We start from the raw sequence: 15744 nt of genomic DNA on the forward strand, positions 1-15744 counted from the left end.
GATCGGTAAGGATTCTTAGAGAATTGGCAAGCAATAGGTCCTTGATTTTCTCAATCAAAACCTCCCTCCCTCCCCCACCATGTCAACACACACATACCCCCTTCCTCTTACTTCATTAAAGCATAAAAACTCAAGTCAGGAAGGAAAATGCACTGGAAAGATACACAGTATAAAAAGCACTCAGAGCACTAGGACTAGGCCATAGATCATGGCTGCATGATATCGATTCCTGATAGGAATGGCCTCCCAGGGTTAGAATGCTCCATTTTCTCTAGAATGCTGCCCTCCCACCCACAGAATCTCTCGCAGGGCATCCTCCCTCCTTCTTTTTGCCCTCCAGTCCTGCCCAGGTTCTCGGGGTCCTCAGAGCAGCTTCTGTTACTAAGGGGAAGAGCCTCTGACAATCTCTGAAGAGGCCTTGTGGGAAAAGACCCCTTTTGTTTGCAGTTATCAAAACAAATTATGCACTCGCTACATGCGTGAGATGATGTTGACTCCAAGATGTCTTCCCTGGGGTCCCACAGACTCACAAATGTGAATTCCAGTCTTTTGTAGTATAAAGGCCAATCGAAAGCACACAGTGATCTGAATAGAACCTGCTCCTTAACGATTCCTGGGGGAGTCTATATTTAAAGTATAATAACATTATTCTGTGAATGGGGTGCCCGGTGCCCCTGAATACGGAGCAACAACAGTCATGTAATCAGCGGTCCTGGAAGATTAGCATCAACTATTCAAAACCTCTTCCTTCTCCCCATCTCACTCTTAACCAAAGCGACCATCAAGGACGGTAGTTCAAGGCTAATTGAGTCTTAAACGTAAAATAGTTAGAATAATCAAAGAAAAAAATATTAGCTATTGCCACACTTAAACAAATGCCACATGGCACATAAATTCTGCCATCTGCTTTAACTTTTCCTGAGTAGGAAGTTGGCAGATACTGCATAATATCTACATATGACTGATAATTTTTAGCCAAGTCTAAATAAAAAAGGTGTTTTGTCTTCATGTGCTGCTTAAAAAGCTAGAGATAAATAAGATTAACAATAAAACATGCTTTCAATGTTTACTTCTCCCATTTAAGATACATGTATAAATTATACATACATATTTATATACATATTTTGAGAAATATATATATATATATATATATATATATATATATATCTTCCACAGTAAACTCTATACTTTTTTAGCCTTGAGTGTAAACTTAATCAAAAATGCATACATCTCTATCGTTTGTATAGAAAATATTCCATTTTATCTGTTTTGATATGTTCCAGGAAAGGCCTAAAGTACAAGGCTTTGCTTATACAGAGTGCACTGAGAGGTAAAGCAATAAAAACACTCATTCGCAGAAGGAAAGTGTATTTTACAGTGAAGGGGATCCAACACACAGTGGAGATAATGTGTACAAACTGAAAAAATAAATCCATGGTCAACGAAACTGTGTCCTTGTAGAACACTTGAAGTTTCCTAATATATGACGGAATTAGAGTAGTCAGATTTCATTGAAGCACATGACTCCGTGGTCCATTATTTAAACAGCTCTGTCAGTCATGAAAGAATGCTTCAAGTGCATGACAACAAAATGCTATCAATACTGAAGGTCGTCCTCTAAATCAGAAGGGAATGCAAGGGTTTCCTAACGACTTCTTCTCAAACAAATTACCGGGAGGCCGAACCAAAATGAATTTTATTATTGAGGACAAGTGAATTGTACAGTACTTATATCAAACACATTAGAAGATTAAAATTGATTGAAGGAGATTGGATTTGAAAAGATATAAATAGGGAAGACATGAAAAATCTGCTCAAAGTGAACTTATGAAAACTGCGGTAGAATTCAGCCACTGGCCAATCACTTTCGGAAAAGATGCTCTGGTTTTCTCTGGAGAGGGAGGTAAGGATTCTGGATTCTGGAGGGTGGTGAAGGTTACTGCACAGATGTGCCAGGGCTTCAGGATAAGGACCCAGAGAAAACACACGGCATGGACACATATGGTGGGCAGAGCTCTAGCGGCAAAAAAAATTGGGCTTCATGTGGTCACTATGTGACCCATTTACAATTTACCAAAGAGAGCCGAGCTTGATTCCACCTCAGAGGTCTGACTAGGGTTGTTCAATCCAATCAAAGACCCCTGAGGAAAGCACAAATCATACCTGCACTCATTGGCCATGGGACAGTCCAAAGAAAACAAGACAACACTTCCTAAGTGCAACTCTGTGAGGTAGCTACTAATAGTATCCCCATTTTATAGCACAGAATACTGAGGTCAGGGTGCCTGGGTGGCTCAGGGGGTTAAGCCTCTGCCTTTGGTCAGGTCATGATCTCAGGGTCCTGGGATCGAGTCCACATCGGGCTCTCTGCTGGGCAGGGAGCCTGCTTCCTCCTCTCTCTCTCTCTGCCTGCTTCTCTGCCTACTTGTGATCTCTCTCTGTCAAATAAATAATTTATTTATTAAATAAATAAAATCTTAAAAAAAAAAAAGAAATACGAGGTCAGAGAAGCACAAAGAGTATTCCCTATTCACATGGACACCAAGAGGCAGGGACCGTGTTCAAAATTGGGCTGCTGACACCAGAATCTGTGTTTTTAATTACTATATTTTAAGACTTGGTCTTGGTAATCAAACCATCCATCCAAAGGGGTCCTGGGATGGAAAAGGAAGTAAGGAAAGACTTCTGCTATTCTGAGAAGCATGTCCAATCCACTGCAATGTTCTGAGAGTCTGAACAAGAGAGATGGTGTCAGCCTCCAAAACGGCTCCTAATGATTTCCACCTCATGGTATCCATACTCTTGTACTGATTCTCCAACACTGGATGGTGGTTCGTCTGTGTGGCACAGCAGAAGTGATGGTATGCCACTCTGTGATTAGCTTATAAAAGATCATGACTTCCATTTTGAACTCTCTCTTTCTCTCCCTCTCCCTCCCTCCCTTGATCTCACAGTCCTCCCTACCGTCCCCCCCACCCCCCGCCCCTTTCTCTCTCAACACTCACTCTGGAAAAAGCCAGCTGCCAAGTCACCAGGACACTCCAGTGGTCATGCAGAGAGGCCCATGTGGCAAGGAAGGAACTGAGGTCTGCCAACATCCACATGAGTGAGCTAGGAAGCGAATCCTCTGGCTTCATTTAACAGCACCCCTGCTGACAGCTTTAACAACCACCTCAGGAGGCTCCCTGCGCCAGAACCACCCAGCTAAGCCACTCCCGAATTCCTGACCCTCAGAAACTATGTGAGATAATAAATGCTTATTGTTTCAAGATACTCCATACTCATCTTGGGAGTAATTTGTTACATAGTGTTAGATAACTAATACATACTATTACCTGCAAAGCTGAGCTCTCAAAGACCTTAAGTAGTGGGGTTTGTTCATAAAGCCCTCAATGCTTAATTCATTCCTTTACACAGAGCAGTTCAGTAAGGCGTCTTAATCTAAACTCCATTCCTGAGAGAGAATGTTGTGTGTAAATATGTATTCATCTATTAATATTTTTAAACATCTACTAGGTGCCAGGTGCTGCTATAGTGCTGGGATGTTGACACTAAAGAAACAAGGTCTCCTGGGGGCGCCTGTGTGGCTCAGCCCATTAAGTATCGGCCTTTGGCTCAGGTCATGATCTCAGGGTCTGGGGATCCAGACCCACAGTCAGGCTCCCTGCTCAGCAGGGAGTCTGCTTCCCTTCTCCCTCCACCCCTTACCCCCTGCCCCCTCACGCTCTCTCTCTTTCTCTCTCTCAAATAAATAAATAAAATCTTAAAAAAAAAAAAAAAGGAAAGAAAGAAACAAGGTTTCCTTCCTTGTATTCTAGTGGATAGAGATTGGCAATAAACATATAGATATAAATAAGAAAAAACAATCATACTGTGAAAATAATATAGAACACTGAAATAGGTGATGACTATGTTTCTCTGGATGGGACAGTCAAGAAAGGCCTCCATGAAGAGGGATATTTAAGAGGCCTGAATGGTGAGAAAGGTCCAGCCAAGAAGAGACCTCGGCCGCTCTGGTAGCTGTATCATCTCTGGCATGACACCTAACATTAGGGCCTCATTTTTCCCTATCTGCATGCTTGGGACAATAATAACTTGCCTCACAAGGTAAAGAGAAGGAAGTGAGATTCTCTAGATATGAAAGGAACTTGAAAATTGACATGCTACTACTCATTGTTCCCCATTTAAAAAACAGCATGGCTGCTAAGGTCCAGCTCTTATATCATCAAGTCCGGGGCAAAACTATCCCCCAAACCCAAGGCGACGTAGGCAAATTTGGACAGCCTGATGATTTCATAGAATATCAATCTCAAGGAAAACGAACTCAGTTATAGAACAGTCTGACCATTAATTTCAATGATTTGACTGTGTAATATAATGTTTCAATCCTGGAACACAATTTAAACTGGGACAGGTAGTCATTACTTAACTTAGAGTCTGCAAATTCATCTCCGACATGTCAATTTTTTGTAGTCTATGTTCAAAGACTTGCCAAAAAAGATATGGGGAAAATATTTCAAAGTCTATGAAATCTAGATTCTCGATATCAAATAGTGTCTCGACTGCTACTGTAGATAAAAACGGTGATAGAAATTTTTATTAAAACAGTAAGCAAAGGGTAAGCATGCTTGTCAAACACGGATCCCGCTTTCCATACAGATGAGTGCACCGAGAAGAGTAAAGATGACAAATGGAACAAAGACTGATTTAGCCTGTGGGGGAAGGGGTAACAGGGACAGTAGGAAAAGAATCAAAATGAGGACCTACCAGCGACACTTTCTAAAGAAAATGACAAGAAGCAAAATAAAAAGTTATTTTGGCAAAGAAATGTTTCAAGTAATACTCAAAAAAGAAGTAGGCCATGGATTGAAACTAAAAATTAATTGCCCATTAATAAAGAAAGCCTCTGTTGATTAAGGGATACAGCATCTCAGTCTGGGGACCAATACAAAGGAAAATTGAGAAAAAAAAATCAAATTAGATGTATATCAGGATGTCTAGCCACCAAAGTCACAGAGACGAGAATGAAAACACTGTTAGTGCACATCCTAAAAGCATTGCTCCTGGTATGGCTGCACTGGGAATGGACATTGGTCAGGTACAGCTAGATGCTGTGGGAGGAGCTCTTAGCTGCTGTTCACTAAAAACGTCTGCTTCTCCTTCAGGGCAGAAGGGGAGACTGTGCTGCCTTGCCTGCTTAAATTTAGGTGCAGGCAAATGTCTTCCTTTGGCTAATGCAATGTGAACAGAGGTGACGCATGTCACTTTGGGGCAGAAGCTTTAAGAACCATTGTGCAATTAACCTTGTCCTTTCCTTGTCCCAGTAATTGTAGGAGAATGGAAGTGGAGCCCATGACCTCGAGTGAGGGAGAAACAGAGCAGCACTCCCAGCCAGGCCACAGAGGACCTAGAGAATGCGTGAGAAGCAAAACATTTTTAACAATTGTCCTTTTAAGTCACCGAGCTGTTTGTCGCTACACCATGATCTGCCTATCCTGAGCAATATCCTCTTTTAGCTGCTAATCCTTCTAGTTCCTTTTCACCAGGTGAAGCTTCCAGCAAAAGTTAAAGAGGAAGTTATTTGAGACCTTGGGGTCTCTGGCTATTTGTATTAGCGTTTTCTATAAGGAGCAATTTTCTGCCTATCATCATCCTTCACCTTCCCTTTTGCAAATGCCTTTTTTTCCCCCATTTTATTTTATTTTACTTCTTTTCAGCATTCCAAAATTCATTGTTTATGCACCACACCCAGTGCTCCAAGCAATACATGCCCTCCATCATACCCACCACCAGGCTCTCACACAACCCCCAACCCCGCCCCCGAAACCCTCAGTTTGTTTCTCAGAGTCCACAGTCTCTCATGGTTTGTCTCCCCATCCGATTTCCCCCAGCTCACTTCTCCTCTCCATCTCCCCATGTCCTCCATGTTATGCCTTGTGCTCCACAAGTAAGTGAAACCATATGATACTTGACTTTCTCTGCTTTTTGACTTTCAAAAGCAGATGCTTACTCTGCATTTTCCTCAGCACCCTGGATAGGCAAATGCCCTACGTATTTTCATTAAAAAAAAATAGGATGCAATTGATGTATAGATGATGCTTTCCCAAAAACACTCATCTTAGTCCCATTCCAATCACTCATTCACAATGATGTGAGGGTTCATACCTTCACCAAGCCTACAGCCTTCCCACAGGAGACTAAAGGAGCAGGAACAATAATCACTGAATGCTATGAGAACACGGAGAAGGGATATGAAGCAAAGGGTGGGGAGTGAGGTGGCCAGAGATCGCTTCCAGGGTAAGTAAAAACTAAACAAAGCAAGACGAGGGGCAAGTGTTCTGGGCAAGCACTGAAAATAGCTGGAGGCAAGAGAGACAAAGACACTGAGTACAACTGAAGACTGCTGAGTGTGGCTGTACTATGGGTGGGGTGGAGAGCGATACAGCTGGAGGAAGGCAGGAGAGGGCTCCTGAAAGCCCTTGAAATCACGCTAGATATGTTGGATTCATCTAAAGGGGAATGCAGAGCCACTGGAGGTGGAGTGAGGTAGTTAGGTTTGTTTTGCTAAAGAACCACTCTGAGAATGGCTAGAAGAGCATAAATACACAACAGATAGTGAAGCTACTTACCAGGATATCACAGCAGAGGGTCACAGTAGCCTGGATGAAAGGTAGTGGACATGAAGACAGAAGAGTAAAGATTTGAGGTATATTTTGAAGACTGAATTGAAGTGCAATTGAACTTCACTTTTTGGCTGTAGCCCGGTCACATCTTTGGCGATGGAAACAGCTGCAGAGTCTTCACTCAATGTAAAAACCCCATTAACCATTTCACTGGAGTCCCTTCATATAAATACAGGACTCCAGCCACATTGCAATGTTGAAACATATGATCAGGATCCTTATGAGCACCACAATTCCATTTAGATTTGTGTTTATTCCCCCAAAGACCACATTACTTGCATCCCCTGCAATGGGGTAGTGATAGGATTGGTTTAAACGGATTGCCCTGAGCACTCCAAGAAATAATGATGCAAAGTGCTTAGAGCAGTGCCTGATGCATAGCCCTTAGCAAGGTCTCAACAAATGTTCTGAACCAGTAATGTCAACAGACAGTAGCTCTAAAACTCATACACCTTACAGAGGACACTGAGATGGTTGTTTGGAAATTAGCATGGTGTCATGGACTCTGCAGAACAACTCAGTCAGTCATGAAAGAAGAGAATACAATTTCTGGCACGTCACTTTTGCGTAAGGTCCTGTGTCCCGGTCTAGGGAAACAGCGTTAAATCAGTGGATATAGTCCACGCCCTCCTGGATCCTCTCACCTAATTGTGCAAATGACATCAGACCTAAGATGACAACTTCAGTGAGCCTCACAGAAGGTACATCATAAAGAAGAACGCACCTAAGCAGGGGTTATGGAGGCTCACTCCACAGTGCTCTGCCTTCCATAAGAGTTACAGCCATGAAAGGGGGAAAATAAAAAAATCAAAGCCTTCAGTGAACCAGCAATGCCAACTCAACCTGCAGCAACACTCTCAATTAGAGAGAGGGAAAAAAAGGGGGTGGGCAACTTTTGCAGAATATGAACCTCCAAGGAGTTCTAATGGGTATTTCATAAATGACTGTTTCACAGGGTTCCAAGTACGAAGTTCCAGGTCCATGGTTGCTTTCTCAGTTGTCAACTGAAGGTATTTATTAGACTATGCAAGCTGTTCGGAAACTTGCACAACCACTTATAACCTATTAGTGAAACATCCAATTACACGCCTGGCCTCTTCACTTATTTCCCAGCCAACAACTTGGAGATCTGGGCAGTGCTGACATTGTTACCCCTACTATCTGCTCTATCCCGGATGGAAGGTGCAGTTGAAATCTTTGGATTATGGTAGACAATTGTTGATGAACTTCATTAAATATTCAGTCTGTGATCTGAAGAGATGTAAATGATTTATAGATAGTAACTCCTTCACAGGAACCTCATGATGTGGGTACGAATGTCACACCCATTTTACAGATAAGGCAGTCAAGTTTTAAAGCAGTTACCTGACATGTCCAAGTTCAGAGGACAAATGCTCTGGTCATTTGGTTCCAGAGCCACAAGCTTTTGAGTACAATTTTACACATCCATGAACTACCTTGATCTATGAGTCAAATTCTCTATTCCTACAGCCAGTAGCAGGCTGAACAACTGTTATGATGGAAATTTAATAATGTCCCACTGAAAACTCAATGCCTCACAACACTGACATGCCTCAGAGTCCACTCTACAAGAATCATTCCTGTCCAATATTTCTAGATGGTTGATGTAAATACAATTCTCTTTTCCTTGGCTTAAGTAGACTATAATGAGGTATACTCATTAACTGATACTCCCATGGAAATAATTTATCAGAATCCAACTTCTGGATCTCTCTATGGCCATGAGATTAGCAACTGGAACACTGGCCTTTATACGTGATCAGAAGTCTGTACATGAATCACTGACAAAGCCATATTATGTTACCAAGAATTAAATTATTTAAAAATTTACCCTGATGCCATTAGCATTCAGTCTTCCAGAAACTTGCAAATCAAAGAAGAGGAGGAGGAAGAGGAGGAGGAGGAGGGGAAGGAGAAGGAAGAGAAGAAAGGAATGACAACAGAGAAAAAGAGGTGAGAAAGGAAAAAATAGGAGGAACAGAATCTATAACCATATTAAAATTTCCATCTAAAATTGGTTGTGCTACATGGCAATCCCTCACTCTTCTAAAACTCGCGCATCTTCTCTTACACCAAGTGCATGGTCCAAACGTCATTAAAACTGCATCCATCAGTTAGCCCGATAGACTAAAGACTGGGAAGGTTTCTTCAGAACTGTCACAGACTATTGGGTAAATACATATTTGGTACACATTCTAATTTTGAAAAACACGTTATTTACTTACTAGACTGTAACAGTTCTGCTGAACAGTTACAGACTACCAGGTAAATATGTATTTTGGAATGCATGCATACTAATTCTAAAACACGGATCATTTACCCACTAGAGTGTAACATTCTGGTGTGCCATGGACAACCCCTACCCCAGGAATCATTACCCTGGCAGGCCACAGGGATACTTTCTAGTCATCTGTTTGCGCATGAAGCATGTTCATTTTAAGGAGGAAAGTCTTCCAACCTGGCACCAGATTTCTTTTTCTTAGAAATGTAAAAGTTCACATATTGCAAAGTAAAGCAGGACTAATTAAGAACAGTTGCATATAGCAACAATCACGTGGATAATTGAACTCAAGCCTTGGGTTGGGAGGTACTGAAGTAGTCTAAATGGAGGGGTGACACTAGATCCTGAGCTTGAAATTTGTACACTGCCGGTCTACAATACTTGCCTCTAAGGGATGGATGCCAATTAGCAACATCTTGATGCGCCCTGTACTTATTTTATTCTTTTACATTAAATATTTATTGGACAGCAATGTGCCAAGCACTGGGCTTGATCCTGAGGTTTCAATGAAGAGCAAAACCAGCCCTCCTGGAGCCTATGGTCTATTCGGCTATGAATTCTATTAAGGCCCTTAAAATACATTCTCAGTGTAGAAGCCCACATTATCCATTTAAAATACAAATCAAATCTTTATTTTACTCAAGTAAAGACAAAGTATCTAATTATCTGTAAGTCCTACATGGCATTTGTCCCCCTTCTTGCCCCCAACCTTGTTATCTCCTGAACTCATTCCCTCCCTACTATTTTCTCTGACCTCCTTGTTCACTGAACACATAGGTACACTCAAGCCTTAGGGTTTTTTTTGTTTGTTTGTTTGTTTTAACTATTTGCTCTGCCTGGAATGTTCTTTCTCCAAATATCCAAAGAGCTCACTCCTTCAGATTGTTCTACTCTTTGCTAAAATGTGGCCTTACAATGAAGCCCACCCTGATTGCCCTCCCCTTTCATTTAAAATTTTAAGTCAATCTACCCTGCTCTGTTCCTTCCTATCCTTTTTCTCTTTCCTTTTATCATAGCACTGGTCACCTTCTACAATGACTTTCTGATTTCCAGGGTCTTTGTGTCCCACTAGAATGTAGGCTCCATGAAGCCTTGCCCAAGCGTTTCATTGATGGGTCCCCGATAAGAAGATGAATGCCTGTATATGGAAAGTGCTCAATACACACACACACACACACACACACACACACTCACTCACTCACACAAACACACACACACACATACACACACATGTGCATATAAATACATGTATACATGTGAGTAGAAAAAACATAGAAATTGCCATGTCACATGCAAGTCAATTCTCATGTATCTTAGGGTGTTGAAGTTGGGGTAGGGTAGGAATTCCCGGAAAGGCTTTCCCAGGAGAAGAGGCACTTTTGAGCTGAGACTGAAGTGAGAAGTAAGACGTAAAGGAGTGGGGCAGAGGGAACAGAAAGTGCGTGACTCAGGAAGAGCTGGATGTGTTTGGGGAAATGCCAGACAGTTCGCAATGTGGCTAAAGCATGAGAGCAAGTGGGCTTGAAGATTTAACATCTGGGGGAGACCACGTTCTGTTTATTGAAACCTATTGTTCACCTACGAGAGGCAAAGAGAAAATTGAATGAATGAAGAATGACTATGACACTGCGTTGGCGTTTTTGTCTTCTTTTGTTTTGTTTAATTAGCCATTTGGGGCTATAAGGCACAATTCTTCTAGACATTGACGTGACAGCTGCACATCCCCAGGACAAACACTGCAAGCCCTGTGTCAATTTGCAGGCCAAACTTTTGAAGGTCATGACAAAGTTCTAAATGAAACAGCTCATTTCCCAGTGTCCTTCCAACACTGCAGGTGACTCATGTTACAGAACTCAAGAAACCTCCCGCTTCCCAATCAGGAAAGCCATGTTTCTTAGAAAGTACACAGTTCTAGACAAACTTTCCTCCTCTTCCTGAAGGGGAAGATGACACTGCAATTACCTCAGCGATGGGGCACAAGCCGCAGCAGGAGGCCCTTTTCCTTCTCAATTTGCAAGGTGCTTCCTTGGCCTGCACACCGACAATGGGAGGTGGGGACGAGACACATGAAGTCATTTCACCCATCACTAACCCAACACACCTGCACGATCTCCACCTCTATCACGCGTCCCCAGGCCTCCTGCCAGAAGACATGTTTTGAAAGATTTGTAAAACGCTCACTTGCAGTACATAATAACTTAATATTAATTCAAATGACTAATATTTGGAGTATAAAAGAGAGAGAGAGAGAAAGGGTTCCATTTGTGAAAAATATATCTCCGTTTTCCTAGCAAATGTCTCACAGCGACAGCAATGTATCCCACGAGCAGAAATAAGGTTGTTGCCGGCATGAATTTAATTAAGATGAGTTGGGTATGGCATGAGAAGTACACGGCCAAGGACGCATTAGTGAGGTACTTACCACACTGATGTTGAGAACACACAATATTAAAATGCTCAATAAATTAGCCTACAAATCTACTTAGCTCTACATTTGTCCTGCATCACCAAATAAAACATTGCCTTGCGATGGAACCGTCTGAGATTTTTCACACCAAATCAATTTATACAGAATAAGGAAAATGCTTATACAACTCTTAGGCTGCTGTTCGCCATGAAATACTTGGTAGAAGAGAAAATTTTCTCCTTCTCTAATTCATCAGACATAGAATGGGAATTAATCAGCGCTACTTAACTACCCTTTCAAAAGGACTCCGACAACATCCCCAGAAACACTTCATTTCTTTCAACATTTCTGAACAACAGACAGTCACCAACTTTTAATAATTCCATATATTACCGGAGACTGTGAAAAAGGATTTTAAATCACAAGACTGATGACAATGAATAAATTAGAAAAATTGTGGCTGTTATTGTGAAATCTTAGTGCCCCAGTGTGGTTCACATCTCAATTTCTTGATGTAATACGATTTGAGTATAATTATTAGCAATTATTATCAAAGCATTCATAAGCTATTCCCCACTGTGAAAGCAAAGATTCTTCTTTATATCCTATTTTTAATCGTAATTCATGGGTGTCACACATCACCCACAAAAGAAGGGCATGGTGATTCCAAAATGTCTGTTTTGACAGATTGCTCTTTCCCACTTCTTTTATATTATAAATATTTAATACATGACTCAACAATGAATGACAAAATCTAGCTCTGTGATCATCCAGTTAAGTGAAATCTTCCCAACTCCTCCTCCTCCTCAAAAGACAGTCACCAGTCTTGCCCCAGGAGGAAAGAAGGATCAAAATACAACACCTGCATTATTATAAGCCCCTATGGACCCAAGTCACAAGAAATTTCCCATTAATTAATTTTCTGCCACTTTTTTTTCTTTTTAATGCAAATTTCTAGGGCACGACCACCGCAGTATATTTAATTGTCCACATGGTACAATTATAACAAAACAATTCTGTGATGGTACCATGTCATCATTGAAATACACGCCATCTTATCTCTCCCTATATATTAATCTAAAATGGAATCTGGAAAGTGACAAGAACATCTCATAATGGAACACCCAGTGAATGGCTGATTTGCCTTTCATTGTCCGCGAGCCTTAATGCGCTGTGGACCGTATGGGAACAAATGAGACCTTGGCGGCGACATGTTTTCATTTTATCACATTTATTTAAGATGACCGAGGACAGTGCCCAATATTTATTCACCACGTTCAACATTTGCCATCATCAGAATAAAAGGCGAGACGGCACAGTTTGAACAACATCTGGTAATTCCAAAGAGATAGTGTCACTTGAAGAACAAATGAACCTTTAGTTAATAAAATCTCCCCCTGACTGACAAAGATGGCTTTTTGTACACATGCAGGATCCATGATAAGTAGATAGAGAAACGCAGATAAAGAGCACCCGGTTCCTACAAAGGGAAGTCAATGTGCCCATGTTTAAATAAAGACAGGGTTTATTACTGGTCTTTTATGAATCATGATAAATTAAATGTCCTGAGTTCTAGAGGGATGAAAGATTTAAATTATAATTCTGAAAGCCATGGGAAGTTTCACTACTCTCAAAATGCTCTAATGCCTCAAAGTAAGAATAATATTGCCAGGACAAAAAAAAAACAACAAAAAAAAAACGAAGCAGCCTTTCATCCAGTAATGCCTGAGTTAATAGAGTTGATTCTCCTATATTCTGAATATCTATGACCCCAAGCCCTCATGATGCCAATCTGTAATGTGAATCTACTAAGAACCAGCAACTATCCTAGGTGCTTATACCTAAGTAAGGAAGCATCTGGAATAGGCAAATGTGTCTAATGTGAGTGCAAGTACACCCAAGTGTCTATGCAACCACACATGTACAAGGAGCGCACGCACACACACACACACACACACACACACACATCAGATAGGGTAATATCCTTCAATACACGAAGAATGGGCTTCTGCCTATTACTGAGTCATAGTCCATATTTCATACCATATTGCATTCCATTACCATAGTATTATAACTATGATCGTGGCCACAGATAGTATTTGGGTGGCAGATCGTTAATTCAAGAGAAGCTCTTTATAGACATGGATCTTAGCTGATATGCAATGAAGAGAACATCCTCTGATCCTTAGAGTGGATCCCTAAAAATCCCAAATTTTAAAAAAGCATTTGTGATAGAAGTGACAGAATGATCATAATAAATGGAACTTTCTGAGAAGACAAATAGATTGTGTCCCCTCTTTCTCGATACTATGATGAGAAGATAATAAGTCTACAAAAGTTTGTTGAGGGCTGTAAAAAAATCATAGAGATGTGGAGATTATTCTTAAAGTTTGGAGCCAAAATGAGTGGTCTTCGGCACAGAAAAGTATCTGGCATAGAAGGGTCAGTGGGAAAGTTTAGAGGCATTGGCTTTTATCTTCTTTCTTCTTCCCTAGCAGTTTGTTCCCCAGGGTACCTACCTTAGATTAAAATCTTATTCAAACCCAAGTTGTGTGTGTATTTCACTGGTACCACTAGAGTTGTTATTCTATCCCTAGACATAAAGAGGGGGAGGTACAGGAAGGGTGGCACGTATTTAACGCCTACTCCTAATGTTTCCATGTGAAAGAAGTCCTTCAGGGTAATATTCCTGGTCTCTCCCCAGTTCTTCACTCCTCCACCCCTAAGAAGGAGTGGTTTCTTTGGTTACTTTGGGGGCAAAACTGAGCATGTTCAGTTCAGTCTTCTTCTTCTTCTTCTTCTATACTCTGGTCCTCCTTCTCAGCCATAAGACTCATGAGTATACAGAGGAGCAGGAAAGAGAGAGAAAATGGAGACAGGAGGGAGGTACAGATGCTCACTCTATCAGTGACTGATAGGTAAGACTGAACAAATTGGAAGAGTACAAATAAACCCATTTGGTCATACATTTTAACTTAGATTTCTTTCACTAATAAAATGTATTTCATTTATTTCATTAATAAAAGCTAACACCTTATTACTGCCTTTTTAAAAATAATAGCTTCACACCATAAAACTCACCTATTCAAAGTGAGCAATTTAATAGCTTTTAGTATATTCACAGAGTCGTGTAATTATCACACAATTTAACTTTAGAACACCTTTTTTTACCCCAGAAGGAAATGTGTATAGCATGTGCCCTCCCTACCTACCATTCACTCACCCCCAGCCTGTGGCAACACTAATCTACTTTCTGTCTCCATACATTTGTCTCTCCTAGACATTTCATATGAATATGATCAGAGTCATAGAAATATTAGGCTAAGTGAAAGCAGTTTGTTTATTTCCTTTTGCCTCCTTGCTGTTCACTTTCTCAGTTGGTTCTTACTCAGAAGGGAAGTAAGAGGATTTTATTCTTTGAACCCCTAGAGCTACCACATACCTACAATGGTTTCTTGTGCTCTATTTTACCAGAATCAAATGACTTCTTTAACACTTCATAATTTTAATTTTGCATTAAATTGCTATATTAAGGTCAGCATTCATCTACCCATTTATCCATCCATTCATACTTTCAAAACATATTTATTGGTCCCTAATATGTCTGCCAGACTCTGAAGCTCGTAAATTGAATAAATCTGGTACCTGCTCTCAGGGAGTTCACACTTAATTATTGGAAATGAGTTATGTACAAAATTGCATAAAACATATATTAAAAAATCCACTAGAATGTACATCCAAGAACTCTTACTAATCTTCAAATTCATCACATTAGTCGACACCATCCACAGTTCCTATTTCTAGGAAATTCTCTCTACCTTTGGTGAAGCTGTCCTCACCTGGTTCACTTTACTATCTCCTTGATGACCTTAGTGTCCTTTTCTCTTTTTCCATTCATTCAAGTGATCCTTTCTTCAGGTAAATCTTGGTGTTCTTCTTTCTCTTCTATCTTCCTTTCCTTGGAGACATCATCCATTCCCACTACCTCCACAGCAACTTGTGAGCAGCATAAAGATGAGTAACACATGATATGAAGGACTTAGCCCTTGAACTGAGACTTAAAGGACACACCAGATTTTGGTGGTGGGATTGAGGTGTCTGTGCATACACAGGTAGATATTCACAACATCAGATTCTACCGAATAGTTGTGTCTTTCCCTCCTTGCTGATATCAATTAGTTAACCTACCGCCAAATGAGCAAAAATTGTTTTTCCTATCCACACTTGATATATGTTCACAAAATAGTCCTGTCACCTCCACACATTATTCCCAGCAGTTGCTGCCTATGCCTGAACGTCACAATCTTTATTTCAACCAAAAAGCTGCTGTCAGCTCTAAATCTGTGGCTTCA

The sequence above is a fragment of the Enhydra lutris genome, unplaced genomic scaffold (genome assembly GCF_002288905.1).
Source record: "Enhydra lutris kenyoni isolate GAN:26980312 unplaced genomic scaffold, ASM228890v2 scaffoldscaffold45, whole genome shotgun sequence".
Classification (NCBI taxonomy): domain Eukaryota; kingdom Metazoa; phylum Chordata; class Mammalia; order Carnivora; family Mustelidae; genus Enhydra; species Enhydra lutris.